The following is a 10,344-nucleotide window of genomic DNA, read 5'->3' as shown; positions in this document are numbered from 1 at the left end:
CACAGATAGTTCCGAGGCGGCCGAGGAGCCTCACCGCATAGCAATCGGGGTGCGAGGCGAAGGATGCGGCGAGAAGGACCCAACGGCTAGACGGAAGAGGCTTCGGGTCCGCCTCGGAATGGTCTAAGCATCGGACGCGCTTGGGGCGACTACCAGTGACAACCCCTTATCCCGCGACGCGTCCGATACACAGATAGTTCCAAGGCGGCCGAGGAGCCTCACCGCATAGCAATCGGGGTGCGAGGCGAGGGATGCGGCGAGAAGGACCCAACGGCTAGACGGAAGAGGCTTCAGGGCCGCCTCGGAATGGTCCAAGCATCGAACGCGCTTGGGGCGACTACCAGTGACAACCCCTTATCCCGCGACGCGTCCGATACACAGATAGTTCCGAGGCGGCCGAGGAGCCTCACCGCATAGCAATCGGGGTGCGAGGCGAGGGATGCGGCGAGAAGGACCCAACGGCTAGACGGAAGAGGCTTCAGGGCCGCCTCGGAATGGTCCAAGCATCGGACGCGCTTGGGGCGACTACCAGTGACAACCCCTTATCCCGCGACGCGTCCGATACACAGATAGTTCCGAGGCGGCCGAGGAGCCTCACCGCATAGCAATCGGGGTGCGAGGCGAGGGATGCGGCGAGAAGGACCCAACGGCTAGACGGAAGAGGCTTCAGGGCCGCCTCGGAATGGTCCAAGCATCGGACGCGCTTGGGGCGACTACCAATGACAACCCCTTATCCCGCGACGCGTCCGATACACAGATAGTTCCGAGGCGGCCGAGGAGCCTCACCGCATAGCAATCGGGGTGCGAGGCGAGGGATGCGGCGAGAAGGACCCAACGGCTAGACGGAAGAGGCTTCAGGGCCGCCTCGGAATGGTCCAAGCATCGGACGCGCTTGGGGCGACTACCAGTGACAACCCCTTATCCCGCGACGCGTCCGATACACAGATAGTTCCGAGGCGGCCGAGGAGCCTCACCGCATAGCAATCGGGGTGCGAGGCGAGGGATGCGGCGAGAAGGACCCAACGGCTAGACGGAAGAGGCTTCAGGGCCGCCTCGGAATGGTCCAAGCATCGGACGCGCTTGGGGCGACTACCGTTGCCAACCCCTTATCCCGCGATGCGTCTGATACACAGATAGTTCCGAGGCGGCCGAGGAGCCTCACCGCATAGCAATCGGGTTGCGAGGCAGATTATTGGGAAGGGAACCCCCTGGGATGCGGCTCAAGCAGTGCCCAAAGGGACTGGAATGCGGAATCACATCGAGAGACCCAAATGCTATACGAGGGCTCAAATCGAATTATCGATTTGGCCACGACATGGACGCATCGGAACGACTACCTTTGCCGAACCACTCGCAATTGCATCCATACCGAAACCAATAGACATTTCCGTTAGAGCCCTCGCATAGCATTCGGGAATCTCGCATGCCCCTCTAAATCGACCAATGCTGGCGCTCAATGAAAATCCGAGCGCTACCACCGTTCGAGCGCCAGCATTGGTCGAGTTAGAGGGGCACGGGGGAGAATGCTCCAGTCAACACCTCCCCTATATAAGTTATTTGTCCGATTCTCGCACAACCGTAGTCTGCCTCGTCGAATCAAACAACGGTCCCAGATTCCGACTTCCGTTCCGTAGAGACCCAAAAGCTAGATGGAGGCTCGCAAGAAAGAGAGTCGGCGCATAGCAATCGGGTTTCTCGAACGTTTAGGGACCGAGCTCACTTGCGGATAGGGCAAAATCCGCCAAGCAACCCAAAAGCTAGACGGGGGCTCGAATCGAATCGCCTAGGCGGCCACAACAACGACGTGTTGGATCGACTACCAGTGCCAAACCATTCAGCAAGACTAGTCTGTGTCGAGGCCGGATAGAGATTCTCAGAGAGCGCCCGCATAGCATTTAGGAGACCTGCCGCGTCCCTCACACTCGACAAATGGTGGTGCACGTTTATAAATCCGAGCGATCCCAACCCTTTCAAGCACCAACATCGGTCGAGATAGAGGGGCACGGAGGGGGCTGCGTGAGACAACACAGTCCCCTATATAAGTTATTTGTCCGATTCTCACACATCCGAAGAATGGTCATCAAATCGGACAACAGCCCAAACTTCCGACTTCCGTCCCAGAAAGCCCAAGAGCTATCTAAAACGTTCATGGCCGGAACTCGATCGCGGCTATACCAGTCCGCCAAGCAACCCAAAAGCTAGACTGGAGCTCTAGTCGAATCACCTCTGTGGCCATTGCAAGGACGTGTTGGAGCGACTACCATTGCCGAACCATTCCGCAGGTCGAGTCCATACCAAGGCCGCATAGAGATTCACGATGAGCTCCTGCATAGCAATCAGGAGACTTGCCGTGTCCATCACAATCGATAAATCCTGGTGCAAGATTTTTGCATCCGAGCGCTCCAACCAGTCGAGCACCAGCATCAATCGACATAAACGGGCACGGGGGGAGGATGCTCGAGAACACTACCTCCCCTATATAAGTTATTTGTCCGATTCTCAAGCAGCCGAAGTCTGGTCATCGAATCGGGTCAAAGACCACAACTTCCGACTTTACCCACAATGCAAGTCATCGAATCGAACATCGGCCCCCGAGTCGGACTCCATGCGTATGTCAGGTCATCGGACCCAAATTCCGCCTTCCTGCGCATGGCGGGCCATCAATATCAACTCGGTCATCGGACCCAAACTCCGCCTTTTTGCGTATGGCACGCCTTCAAATCGGTCATCGGACCCAAATTCCGCCTTCCTGTGCATGGCGGGCCATCAACATCAACTCGGTCATCGGACCCAAATTCCGCCTTTCTGCGCATGGCACGCCATCAACTCGGTCATCGGACCCAAATTCCGCCTTCCTGCGCATGGCAGGTCATCGGACACAAATTCAGACCTCGCCAATATGCCTACGTATCGAATCGGTCATCGGACCCAACTTCCGACTTCATCCATACTGTAGGGTCTTTGAGGTTGGCGCGGTGCGCTCAACCCAGGGAGTCGACCCATCGAAGCATACACCTCCCCTATATAAGCTATTTGTCCGATTCCCACACCTGTGTAGTTTGCACCTCTGACCAGGACATCGACCCCAACTTCCGAACTCGACTGCAACGACGGCACCAGCGCCTTGGTGCGCACCTTGCGACGCACAGTCCCAACATTCGCCTTCCTGCACATGGCAGGTCATCGGACCCAAATTCCGACCTCGCGAGTATGCCTACATATCGAATCGGTCATCGGACCCAACTTCCGACTTCATCCATACCGTAGGGTCTTTGAGGTTGGCGCGGTGCGCTCAACCCGGGGAGTCGACCCAACGAAGCATACACCTCCCCTATATAAGCTATTTGTCCGATTCCCACACCTGTGTAGTTTGCACCTCCGATCAAGACATCGACCCCAACTTCCGAACTCGCCTCCAACGACCGAACCAGCGCCTTGGTGCGCACCTTGCAACGCACAGTGCCAACATTCGCCTTCCTGCACGTGGCAGGTCATCGGACCCAAATTCCGACCTCGCGAGTATGCCTACATATCGAATCGGTCATCGGACCCAACTTCCGACTTCATCCATACCGTAGGGTCTTTGAGGTTGGCGCGGTGCGCTCAACCCGGGGAGTCGACCCAACGAAGCATACACCTCCCCTATATAAGCTATTTGTCCGATTCCCACACCTGTGTAGCTTGCACCTCCGATCAGGACATCGACCCCAACTTCCGAACTCGACTAAAAAGACCGCACCAGCGCCTTGGTGTGCACCTTGCAACGCACAGTGTCAACATTCGCCTTCCTGCACATGGCAGGTCATCGGACCCAAATTCCGACCTCATGAGCATACCTACTAATCGAATTGGTCATCGGACCCAACTTCCGACTTCATCCATACCGTAGGGTCTTTGAGGTTGGCGCGGTGCGCTCAACCTGGGGAGTCGACCCATCGAAGCATACACCTCCCCTATATAAGCTATTTGTCCGATTCCGACACCTGTGTAGTTTGCACCTCCGCTCAGGACATCGACCCCAACTTCCGAACTCGCCTGCAACGACCGAACCAGCGCCTTGGTGCGCACCAAAAGTGCGCACTTTTGGAGGGCACTTTTGTGCGCTCCAAAGGTGCGCACTTTTGGAGGGCACTTTTCTGCGCTCCAAAGGTGCGCACTTTTGGAGGGCACTTTTTGGAGGGCACTTTTCTGCGCTCCAAAGGTGCGCACTTTTGGAGGGCACTTTTTGGAGGGCACTTTTCTGCGCTCCAAAGGTGCGCACTTTTGGAGGGCACTTTTTGGAGGGCACTTTTCTGCGCTCCAAAGGTGCGCACTTTTGGAGGGCACTTTTTGGAGGGCACTTTTCTGCGCTCCAAAGGTGCGCACTTTTGGAGGGCACTTTTTGGAGGGCACTTTTCTGCGCTCCAAAGGTGCGCACTTTTGGAGGGCACTTTTCTGCGCTCCAAAGGTGCGCACTTTTGGAGGGCACTTTTTGGAGGGCACTTTTCTGCGCTCCAAAGGTGCGCACTTTTGGAGGGCACTTTTTGGAGGGCACTTTTCTGCGCTCCAAAGGTGCGCACTTTTGGAGGGCACTTTTTGGAGGGCACTTTTCTGCGCTCCAAAGGTGCGCACTTTTGGAGGGCACTTTTGTGCACTCCAAAGGTGCGCACTTTTGGAGGGCACTTTTCCTGTGCTCCAAAGGTGCACACCTAGGTGAGCACCTTCGACCACACCTTGTAGCACACCAAACTCTGACTTTCGACTTCATCCGCAATGCAGGGTCTTTGAGGTTGGCGCAATGCGCACAACCAGGGGAGTCGACCCATCAAACCCAACACCTCCCCTATATAAGCTATTTGTCTGATTCTCATACATGCGTAGCCTGCAGGAGCAATTAGGACATCGACCCCAACTTTCGGCTTCTAAACGAAAACAAGGTCTTTGAGGTTGGTGTAATGCGAACAACTAGGGGAGTCAACCCATCAAACCCAACACCTCCCCTATATAAGCTATTTGTCTGATTCTCATACATGTGTAGTCTACAGGAGCAATTAGGACATCGACCCCAACTTTTGACTTCTTAACGAAAACAAGGTCTTTGAGGTTGACGTAATGCGCACAACCAGGGGAGTCGACCCATCAAACCCAACACCTCCCCTATATAAGCTATTTGTCCGATTCTCATACATGTGTAGCCTGCAGGAGCCATTAGGACATTGACCCCAACTTTTGACTTCTTAACGAAAACAAGGTCTTTGAGGTTGGCGTAATGCGCACAACCAAGGGAGTTGACCCATCAAACCCAACACCTCCCCTATATAAGCTATTTGTCTGATTCTCATACATGTGTAGCCTGCAACAACGATTAGGACATCCACCCCAACTTCTGAATTCGTCTGCGTTGACCGCACCAAAGGTGCACGCCTTGGTGCTCACCAAAATCCGACTTCCGACTTCTTCTGCTATGCGGGGTCTTTGAGGTTGGCGCAGTGCGCACAACCAGGGGAGTCAACCCACCGAATGCAACACCTCCCCTATATAAGCTATTTGTCTGATTCTCATACATGCGTAGACTGCAGCAATGATTAGGACATCCACCCCAACTTTTGACTTCTTAAACAAGACAGGGTCTTTGAAGTTGGTGCAGTGCACACAACCAGGGGAGTCGACCCATCAAACGCAACACCTCCCCTATATAAAGCTATTTGTCCGATTCTCATACGTGTAGTCTGCAGCAGCGATTAGGACATCGACCCCAACTTCCGAATTCGTTTGCATTGACCGCACCAAAGGTGCACGCCTTGGTGTGCACCCTGGAGTGCACTTTGGTGCTCACCTCGGTGCACACTTTGGTGTGCACCTCGGTGTGCACCAAAGGTGCGCACCTTGGAGCGCACCAAAGGTGTACACTTTGGAGCGCACCACATAGGGTCTTTGAGAGGTTGGCGCAGTGCGCACACCAAGGTGGGTGTTGAGGTGCGTGCCGAGGTGGGTGGGTGCTAGGGTGCGCTCCATGGTGGGTGCCAGGGTGGGTGCGTGCTAGGGTGGATTCCAAAGAGGGTCATAGGGTGGGTGCCAAGGTGGGTTGGTGATATAGTGGGTTCAAAGGTGGGTACTAGGGTGGGTTCCAAGGTGGGTCACAAGTTGGGTGCCAGGATGCGTGGGTGTTAGGTTGGGTGCCAAGGTGGGCTCCTGCGTGGGTGGGTGCTAGGGTGGGTTTCAAGGTGGACGCGAGGGCGGGTGCCAAGGTGGGTAACAAGTTGGGTGTTAGGATGGGTGAGTGCTAGAGTGGGTGCCAAGGTGGGTGGGTGCTAAGGTGGATGCCAAGGTGGTTCACAGGGTGGGTGGGTTCTAGGGTGAGTTCCAAGGTGGGTCACAGGTTCAGTGCTAGGGTGGGTGTCAAGGCGGGTGTCGAGGTGCCTGGGTGCTAGGGTGTGGATGCCAATGTGGGTCATAGGGTGGGTACTAGGGTGGGCTGCAATGTGGGTGCCAAGGTGGGTAACATGCTCGGTGGGTTCTAAATTGGGTGCCAGGGTGGGTGTGCACCCACCTTGCCCGAGGTGGGTGCCAAGGTGCCAGTGTGGGTGGGTGCTAAGGTGGATGCCAAGGTGGGTGAGAAGGTGGGTGATAGGTTGAGTGGTAGGATGGGTGGGTGCCAAGATGGGTCACAGGGTGGGTGCAAGGGTGGGTAGGTGCTAGGGTTGGTGTCAGGGTGGGTGGGTGCTAGGTTGGGTTCCAAGGTGGGTGCGAGGGTGAGTGTCAAGGTGGGTCACAGGTTAGGTGCTAGGATGGGTGAGTGCTAGGGTGCAAAGGTGCCAGGGTGGGTGCTAGGATGGGTCGATGCTAGGGTGAGTGGCAAGGTGGGTCCACAAGTGTCAAGGTGGGTGCCGAGGTGGGTGCCAAGTCGGCGACTGCTATGGTGGATGCCAAGGTGGGTCACGGGGTGGGTGCCAAGTTGCTAGGTTGGGTTCCAAGGTGGGTGCCAACGTGGGTGCTAGGGTGCGTGGGTTAAAGGGTGTGTCACAACGTGGGTGCCAGGATGGGTGCGCACCCACACTGGCCAAGACGGGTGCGGGTGCAAGGTTGGGTTCCAAGCCCGGTCACAGGCTGGGTGCTAGGATGGGTGGGTGCCAAGGTGGGCACCAGGGTGGGTGCACCCACCCTGGCCAAGGTGGGTCACGGGGTGGGTCCTAGGGTGGGTAACGGGGTGGGTACTAAGGTGCGTGCCAAGGTGGGTCATAGGGTGGGTGCCAAGGTGGGCACCAGGGTGGGTGTGCACCAACCCTAGCCAGGGTAGGTCACGGGGTGGTTGTCGGGGTGGGCGTCAAGGAGCCAAGGTGGGTGGCAAGTAGCCAAGTTGCGTGCCAAGGTGGGTGTCGGGGTGGGTGCCAAGGATCCAAGGTGGGTGCCAAGGAACCAAGGTGGGTGTCTGGGTGGGTGCCGAGGTGGGAGCCAGGGTGGGTCCCAAGGTGAGTGCAAAGGTGGGTGCCAGGGTCAAGGTGAGTGCCAATGTGGGTTCCAAGGTGCCAGGGTCAGGGTGAGTGCCAATGTGGGTTCAAAGGTGCTAAGTTGGGTGCGAGGTTGGGTGCGAGGGTGGGTGGGTGCCAAGGTGTGCTAGGTGGAAGCCCGGGTGGGTCGGCATCCCATGGGTGTCGAGTTGGGTGCCTGATGGGTGCTTCTTGTCAAGTTTTAGTCGTCGGGACTCATTTCGAGCCTTAGAGGTCGTTTCTTGTCCGGTTGCCCTGTCTTCGACCTGGGAACCCAATTTTGGTCCTCGGGTCCCATTTTTTTTTGTCTCGCATCCCACTTTTGGCCTGTGGCCTTTTCGGGGTCGATTCTCGTTTTGGGCATCAGAGCATGTTTCTTCTCCTAAAACCCAATATTTGTTTATTAAGTCTCGGAACACATTTTTGTTCTCGTGGACCCATCATGGGTCTTGGAACGCATTTGTGGTCCTTGGGTCCCATTTTGCATCCCGAAACTTGTGTTTTGGTGCTTGATCCCTATTTTGGGTGCCCACCTTGCACCAAGTGCGCACCCGGGGCAAACCGAGCGCCTTGGTGCACCGGGGCAAGATCGAGCGTGCACCCGAGGCGCCCCGAACATGCACCAAGGTGCACTCGGCCCACATGTGAGCGCAGGTCGTTGCGCCCGAGGTGGTGTGTGGGCACCGCGTTGCAGACGGGACACTGCACGCACACGACGCCCCCTCCAGGTGCACGCACGTAGGCCGGGCCGGGTGCACACCCGACGCCCTAGCAAGGTGCGCGCACCCGGGCAGGGCTCACACTTGGCGAACGGGGCGCACTTCGCGAGGGAGGGTGTGCACCTCGACGGGGGTGGGTGGCCGGGGTGGATTCGCACGTGGGTCGCGGTTTGCTAAGTACACACTGCGACAAGCTCATAACGGGTGCGATCATACCAGCGTTAGTGCACCGGATCCCATCAGAACTCCGCAGTTAAGCGCGCTTGGGCCGGAGTAGTACTGGGATGGGTGACCTCCCGGGAAGTCCCGGTGTTGCACCCTTTTTTAGTTTTTCGCCGGGCGTCGCAATGCTATTTGAATAAACCTTTTGCCCGTTTGCGTTCTCGTCGGGGCCGGGCCGGGCCGGGGTGCGCTGCCCGCACTACCGCGCGCGCGGGGGCGACACCGAGCGCGCACCCGAGGCGCCCCGAGCACACAGGCCACGGTGCAACCCGGGCGTTGTGCGCGCACCCCGGTGCGCCCGAGGTGCTGCGCGCGCACCCAGGTGAAATCGGTGTGCACCTCGGCCAGTGCGCGCTCGGTCGAGTCGCGCACGTTGGCCAAGGTGCACGGTGATGTTTCTTACTCTAAGGTTCCGCACCAGACGCCCGGGACAGGTGAGCGAAGCTGGGCGGGGCCGGGTGCGCGGCCGGGGCAGGTGCACGCAGCTGGAGAGAGCTTTGGAGCACACTTCGGAGCGCACCAATGATGCGCTCCATTCAAAAGTTTCCTGAAAAGGCAAAAAAAGTTGAGATTATAGAATTTCCCACTTGAGAGATTGTAAAAAAAAAAAATTTAAAATGAAGGAAACGCGGGTGCCAAGGTGTGCGCAGCCCAGCCAAGGTGTGCGCACCAAGGCGCCCACCCTGGCGAAGGTGCACGCAAGGTGCGCACCCGAGGCAAACCGGACAATTAACCCAACTTTCGACTTCGCGCGCACCTTGGAGCGCACTTCGGAGCGCTCCTTGGTGCGCACCAATCTTGGGCACCTCGGAGTGCACCATGGCGCCCACCAAGGTGCGCACCCGGGGCAAACCGAGCTCCGACTTCGTGCGCACCTTGGAGCGCACGAAAGGTGCGCACCATGGCGCCCACCAAGGTGCGCAGCCCAGCCAAGGCGTGCGCATCAAGGTGCGCACCCTGGCGAAGGTGCGCACCCGGGGCAAACCGAGCTCCGACTTCGTGCGCACCTTGGAGCGCACAAAAGGTGCGCAACCCAGCCAAGGTGTGCGCACCCCGGTCAAACCGAGCTCCGAATCGTGCGCACCAGAGGTGCACGCCATCGTGCGCACCTTGGAGCACACTTCGGAGCCCTCCTTGGTGCGCGCCGATGTTGCGCACCTCGGAGCGCACCCGGGGAAAACAATGCAATTAACCCGACTTTCGACTTCGTGGGCACCTCGGAGCGCTCTCGGGTTCGCACCTCGGAGCACACCGAGGTGCGCACCTTTGATGCGCTGCCTTCACCAATTTCCAGAAAAGGCAAGAAAACATTGAGAAGGTGTGCGCACCGAGGTGCCCACCCTGGCGAAGGTGCACGCGAGGTGCGCACCCGGGGCAAACCGGGCTCCGACTTCGTGCACGCCGCACCTTGGAGCACACTTCGGAGCGCTCCTTGGTGCGCACCAGGGCGCGCAACCCAGCCGAGGTGCCCACCCCGGCGAAGGTGCACGCGAGGTGCGCACCCGGGGCAAACCGGGCTCCGACTTCGTGCACGCCATGGTGCCCACCGCGGCGAAGGTGCACGCGAGGTGCGCACCCGGGGCAAACCGGGCTCCGACTTCGTGCACGCCGCACCTTGGAGCACACTTCGGAGCGCTCCTTGGTGCGCACCATGGTGCCCACCAGGGCGCGCAACCCCGCCGAAGGTGCACGCGAGGTGCGCACCCGGGGCAAACCGGGCTCCGACTTCGTGCACGCCGCACCTTGGAGCACACTTCGGAGCGCTCCTTGGTGCGCACCATGGTGCCCACCAGGGCGCGCAACCCCGCCGAAGGTGCACGCGAGGTGCGCACCCGGGGCAAACCGGGCTCCGACTTCGTGCACGCCATGGTGCGCACCGCGGCGAAGGTGCGCACCCGGGGCAAACCGGGCTCCGACTTCGTGCACGCCGCACCTTG

General features: G+C 58.5%; 1 non-coding gene across 1 annotated transcript; it reads left to right on the top strand.

The window, feature by feature from the left end:
• Positions 1–8,387: 8,387 nt before the first annotated feature.
• LOC131871574 (5S ribosomal RNA) lies at positions 8,388–8,506 on the top strand. Its single transcript, XR_009369788.1, has one exon. It is a non-coding gene; the product is annotated as a 5S ribosomal RNA (ribosomal RNA).
• Positions 8,507–10,344: the final 1,838 nt, after the last annotated feature.

Source organism: Cryptomeria japonica, unplaced genomic scaffold (assembly GCF_030272615.1).
Source record: "Cryptomeria japonica unplaced genomic scaffold, Sugi_1.0 HiC_scaffold_427, whole genome shotgun sequence".
Classification (NCBI taxonomy): Eukaryota; Viridiplantae; Streptophyta; class Pinopsida; order Cupressales; family Cupressaceae; genus Cryptomeria; species Cryptomeria japonica.
Note: the sequence above shows the minus strand (reverse complement) of the source record. Positions and strands in the feature narration are given on the sequence as shown.